This window comes from Triticum dicoccoides, chromosome 2A (genome assembly GCF_002162155.2).
Source record: "Triticum dicoccoides isolate Atlit2015 ecotype Zavitan chromosome 2A, WEW_v2.0, whole genome shotgun sequence".
Classification (NCBI taxonomy): Eukaryota; Viridiplantae; Streptophyta; class Magnoliopsida; order Poales; family Poaceae; genus Triticum; species Triticum dicoccoides.
In genome coordinates, this window is record NC_041382.1 from 553008096 (window position 1) to 553014900 (window position 6805).

Below are 6805 nucleotides of genomic sequence, written 5' to 3' on the forward strand. Positions count from 1 at the left end.
GGAGCATCAAACGAAGTCCAAATGGTACGAAACTTGACAAGCGGTCTACCGGTAGTAAACCAAGGACGCTTGGCAAGTCTCGGTCCAATCTGGAAATGTTTAATCCCCACACACGAAAGAAAGGTAGAAATAACCACCGGAGGAGAACGGAGCGCCGGAATGCAAAACGGACAACGGGGAAAATGCTCGAATGCATGAGATGAACACGTGTGCAAATGCAATGCACATGATGACATGATACGAGATGCATGACAACGACAACAACACACGGAGACAAAAACCCGAACCCGAGAAAATAAAATAACTTAACGCCAGAAACGGCAAGAGTTGGATTACATATCAGGTAAATCATATCCGGGGTGTTACAACACTCCACCACTACGAAAGGATCTCGTCCCGAGATCTAGGACTGAAAGAACGCCGGGTATTCAGAACGGAGGTGATCCTCGCATTCCCAGGTAGCTTCACGGTTGGAATGGTGTGACCACTTGACTTTGAGGAATTTGATTGACTTGTTGCGAGTCTTGCGTTCAGTCTCTTCAAGAATAGCAACGGGGTGCTCATGATAAGAGAGATCTTCTTGGAGCTCAATGTCTTCGAAGTTGACAGTGCGGTCAGGAGTCTTGAAGCACTTTTGGAGCTAAGAGACATGGAACACGTCATGCACATTTGCAAAGTTTGAAGGAAGCTCGAGTTGATAGGCGAGATCGTCTCTCTTGCTGACGATTTTGAAAGGTCCCACGTATCTAGGGGCAAGCTTCCCTTTGATACCGAAGCGGCGAGTACCTTCCATAGGAGAGACGCGGAGGTAAACATGATCTCCGATCTCGAAAGCCAAATCACGGTGCTTACTATCATAGTAGCTCTTCTGGCGGGATTGGGCTGCTTTGAGGTTATCTCGAATGACTTTGCACATTTCCTCTGCCTCTGTGATTAAGTCATTACCCAGAAGCTGATGTTCACCGGTTTTAGACCAGCTAAGAGGGGTATGGCACTTCCTGCCATACATAATTTCAAGTGGGGCCTTGCCCGAACTTGCTTGAAAACTATTGTTGTAGGAGAATTCAGCATATGGAAGACAATCCTCCCACTTCATGCCGAAGGAGATCACACAAGCCCTGAGCATATCTTCAAGAATCTGATTGACACGCTCGACTTGACTGCTAGTTTGAGGATGGAAAGCTATGCTGAAGCGGATGTTGGTACCCATGGCCTTCTCGGAAGAATCCCAAAACTTGGAGGTAAAGATGCTGCCACGGTCTGAAGAGATCACTTGTGGAATACCGTGCAGAGAGACAATCCGAGAGGTATAGAGTTCCGCCAATTGAACTGCAGTGATTGACTCTTTGATAGGCAAAAAGCGAGCCACTTTAGTGAGTTTGTCGATGACAACGAATATAGCATCATTGCCACGCTTGGACTTTGGAAACCCAGTCACGAAGTCCATCTCAATGTGGTCAAACTTCCATTCTGGAATGGCAAGAGGTTGGAGGAGACCCGCTGGTCTTTGGTGTTCTGCCTTCACTCTTCTGCAGACATCACATTCATTCACGAACTGAGCAATCTCACGCTTCATTTGAGTCCACCAATAAGCCTGCTTGAGGTCCTAATACATCTTCGTGCTCCCAGGGTGGATGGAGAGGAGAGAATTGTGAGCCTCGTTCATGATAACCTTATGAAGATCACCTTTGGGCACAACAATACGATCCTCGAAGAAGAGAGTATCCTTGTCATCAAGGCAGTAGCACTTGTACTTGGGTTGACTCTTGGCAATCCCAATCTTCACCTTCTTCACCATAGCATCAAGAAGCTAGGCTTGGCGAATATGGTCATTCAAAGTAGGTGAGACTTGAAGGTTGGCGAGGAAACCTTGAGGAACAACTTGTAGATTAAGTTTGCGGAAAGCTTCACAAAGCTCGGGTTGATAAGGCTTGAGAATCAGACTATTGCAATAAGCCTTCCTGCTCAATGCGTCAGCAATCACATTGGCCTTGCCTGGAGTATACTCGATACTCGGATTATACTCTTGAATCGTTTCGACCCATTGAGTCTGCCTGAGGTTGAGATTAGGCTGAGTGAAGATGTACTTGAGACTCTTGTGGTCAGTGAAGATGTCCACTTTTCTTCCCAATAAGAGATGTCTCCAAGTCAAAAGAGCATGCACAACTGCCGCCAACTCGAGGTCATGAGTGGGGTAGTTCTTCTCGTTGGGCTTCAACTGGCGAGAGGTATAAGCCACAACTTTCTTCTCTTGCATCAACACTATGCCAAGACCTTGGAGAGAGGCATCGTAAAAGACCTTGTACGGTTTGGATTCATCAGGCGGAGTCAGAACTGGAGCAGTGACCAATTTCTCTTTCAAGGTGTTGAAAGCGATGTCACATTCCGGAGACCAAACGTACTTGACGTGCTTCTAGAGAAGATTTGAGAGAGGCTTCATGATCTTAGAAAAGTTTTCAACGAATCTTCGACAATAGCTTGCGAGACCGAGGAAGCTACGGAGTTGCTTCATGTTCTGAGGTGGTTCCCAATTCACAATTGCAGACACCTTCTCAGGATTCACCGCAATGCCATTGGCAAAGATGATATGACCAAGATAAAGAACCTCATCGAGCCAAAATTCGCACTTGGAGAACTTGGCATAGAACTGGTGTTCCCTCAGCTTATCCAGTACCAAATGCAAGTGCTTGGCATGATCTTCCTTGTTCTTCGAAAAGACCAGAATATCGTCGAGATAGACCAAAACAAAGTCATTGGTGTAGGCGTTGAAGATGAAGTTCATCATGCGAGAGAATGTCGAAGGAGCGTTGACGAGGCCAAAAGACATGACAGTGTATTCATATGAACCATAGCTTGTCCTGAAAGTCGTCTTGGGAATATCTTGCTCACGGATTCGAATCTGATGATAACCCATACGAAGATCAAGCTTGGAGAATACTTGGGCACCTTTGAGTTGTTCGAACAGCTTGTTGATGTTGGGAAGTGGGTATTTGTTCTTGATAGTCTTCTTGTTCAATGGACGGTAATCAACACAAAGTCGGTCCGTTCCATCCTTCTTCTTCACAAAAAGAACACCACAACCCCACGGAGAAGAACTAGGTCAGATGAGACCCATTCTCTCTTGAATATCGAGTTGCTTCTTCAGCTCCTTCAACTCTTCAGGTCCGAGCTTGTAAGGACGCTTGCACACTGGTTCGGTGCCAGGCTCAAGATCGATGACGAATTCAACTGGCCGGTGCGGAGGCATTCTTGGAAGCTCTTCTGGAAAGACGTCTTGATATTCGCAAATGACTGGAATCTGCGAGATAGCATCCAGTTCAACCTTCTCATTGAGAGAAAACAGACGGATAGTATTATCTCGAGCGGCAAAGACAATTACATCCTCAGACGAATGAGTCAATTGAATCTGCCTGGCTGCACAATCAAGCTAAGCCTTGTGCTTAGAAATCCAATCCATCCCGAGAATAAGATCAATATCCGAGTTACCAAGAAGCATTGGAGAAGCCATAAACTTGAAATCACCCATCATGATAGAAATATCCGGAATCTCGTGGTTAGCGAGCAAACATTTACCCGGAGAGACAACTGCTAACGGTTTATGCATAACTTGGGAAGTCAACTCATGCTTAGATGCAAAAGGTTTCGAGATGAAACAATGCGATGCACCCGTGTCAAAAAGAACTTTTGCAGGAACATCGTTAACAGGAAGGTTACCCATGATGACATCTGACGAATCCTCTGCCTAAGCTGCGTTAACCATATTAACCTTGGCGTACTTGGGGTTATGCTTGACCACAGCTATACTTGCCGATCTCACAGGAGGAGGAGGGGGGAGACGCCTCTGGTTGAAGCACTTGTTGGCATAGTGCCCCTTCTGTTGGCACTTGTTGCATGTGACCTCTGAAAGCGGATGGTGATACGAAGCACTTGATCTTGGAGCTTGAGACGAAGTCTTGTTCTGAAAGCCAGGGTTGGGTGGTGGGAAGATCCACTGCCACCTTTGCTCTTCTGATACGGCTGACGGAACGGAGGAGGAGGAAGCCAATACTTCTGCTGCTTGGCCACTTGAGTAGAGGAAGAAGGAGTAGCATCTCTGAATCGCTTCTTGGAAGCATCACACATCAGTTGAGCGGCCTCTTGCTTCAATGCCATGTTGTAGAACTCATCGTACCTCAAGGGCTCAAAGAGAACAAGAGCTAGCTGGATTTCTTCTCTGAGACCACCCCTGAACTGGTATATCATGCTCTTCTCATCAGGGACGTCCTGCTTAGCAAAGCGGGCGAGCTTCTGAAACAACTTGTTGTAGTCATAGACAGACAAAGAGCCTTACTTCAGGTTGCGGAATTCCTCACGCTTGCTTTCAACCACGCTCTGAGGGACATGATGAGCTTTGAAATCTTGACGGAATTCATCCCAGGTAATCACACGGCCTCCTTTGGAATCCTTGTACTGCTGGAACCATTCTGCAGCTTGGTCTTTGAGTTGGAAGGAAGCGAACTTGACGAAGTCCTTAGGCCTGATGTTACTGCACTCGAAATGCTTGCACAGATCCACGAGCCAATCATCAGCATCAGTTGCCTTAACACAATTGCTGAAAGTCTTTGGCCCGTTAGCAAGGAACTGGTTGAGTGTAGCAAAATGATTCTGATTGTTGCCTTGGTTGCCTTGGTTCGCTTGATTGCGCTCTTGAAGAATTTACATGATCAACTGCGTGTTTGCATTGGTTGCGGCCATCACAGCTTGCCATGCCTCCGGAGGAGGTGGAGGTGGTGGCGGATCAGGATTCGGAGTCGTGCGCGTTGGAGGAGCCATCCTGAAGAGGTTGACATCCATTAGCACATTGATAGACAAATATTGAAGATGAATCCAACGGAATGAAAATTGCAACATATAGTCTTCACATCCGAACAAAATGAACGAATGCATTCCAATTGAAATGGTCACATATCCATAAATTGAGAAGCCACTATAATTTAGGTAGAGGAATAATTCAACAAGGTACGGATCAAGAACGAATACTCGGTAAGAAATCCCAATCTCAAAGCAAATATCTGTGGAAGAAGAACTAGAGCTACAAGAATTCCCACCTATGAAACTCTCGAACCTTTCCGGTTATGCAATCAGGTGTTGGGGATATAGGGGAAGCATAATATCTCACCCAAATCTAGCAAATCCTACATCCAGCTGTATCCATCCTTCAACACATAACCGAGAAAAACTTCGGAAACCATCTACCTCAACCTTCGAAAAGCATCCGTTATACAAGTTATGGTGATACTCCCGAACTCTCGCCCCAGTACTGGGTGGCGTCGAGGTTATCTCACCAACGAACTGCATAAAAGAAATTTTCGATGTTGGCGTACTAAACTTGGGTATTCCAGAACTGCAACGATAAAATTGTGACGACAACACCTCGGAGCTCAACTCCCCGGGACACTGCCACAACCCCTAAAGACAGGAGGCACCAAGAACAATGTTCTCGTCACAAAACCATCGGAACGATTCCAAAATACCCGCGTGATCCTAAATTTTTTTTAGTGAAATTTGAGAAGAGAAGAGTCAAAACTCTATGTCAGGATGCCTTACCAGAGCGATGAGGAGACTGGGGAGTAAAAAGAATTCCTAAACTCTCCGATATATAATTCCTAAATGACTCAAAACATTTTTGTAGACTCAACAACGGCTGCTAAAACGATCAATCGATGGGGGCTCCTAAGGTCGGGGAAGGCTCTGATTACCAACTTGTAACGCCCTCGATGCGGCTATATCTCCCACGTGTCGAGGCACGACTTAGAGGCATAACCACATTGAAAGCAATGTCGCAAGTTAGGCAATCTTCACAACATCCCATGTAATATATATAGATAATAAAGGGGAGAACATAGTTGGCTTACACTCGCCATGTCAATCAAAGTACATAAATAGCATTACATCATCCAAACACTCATGGCCCGACTACGGCGCCAAAATAAAAGATCAACCCAACATGCGACACGGTCCCGATCGCCCCAACTGGGCACCACTACTGATCATCAGGGAAACAAACATAGTAACGGCGTGAGTCCTCGTCGAACTCCCACTTGAGCTCAAGCGCGTCATCTGGAACGGAGTCATCAGGCCCTGCATGTGGTTTAGAAGTAATCTGTGAGCCACAAGGACTCAGCAATCTCGCACCCTCGTGATAAAGACTATTTAAGCTTATAGGTAAGGCAAGGTAAAATATGTGGAGCTGCAGCAAGCGACTAGCATATATGGTGGCTAACCTATTCGCAAAAGAGAGCGAGAAGAGAAGGCAAAGCGCGAACGAATAACTATAGAGAACAACCTGCGGCAAGCATTACTCCAACACCGTGTTCACTTCCCGGACTCCGCCGAGAAGAGACCATCACGGTAACTCACATAGTTGATTCATTTTAATTAAGTTAAGGTTCAAGTTATCTACAACCGGACATTAACAAATTCCCATCTGCCCATAACCGCGGGCACGGCTTTCGAAAGTTCAAATCCCTGCAGGGGAGTCCCAACTTAGCCCATGACAATCTCTCATGGTCAACGAAGGAATAGACCTCCTCCCGAGACATTCCGATCAGACTCGGTATCCTGGTTCTACAAGACACTTTGACAAGTCAAAACCAATCCAGCAACACCGCCCGAATGTGCCGACAAATCCCGGTAGGAGCTGCACATATCTCGTTCTCAGGGCACACTCAGATTGTCCAAACTTCCGGTAAGCCAGCCCAGAGTTGCCCCTGGTGGCCACCGGCGGCTGACGAGGTGGACCAACACTCAGAGGAGCACTGGCCCC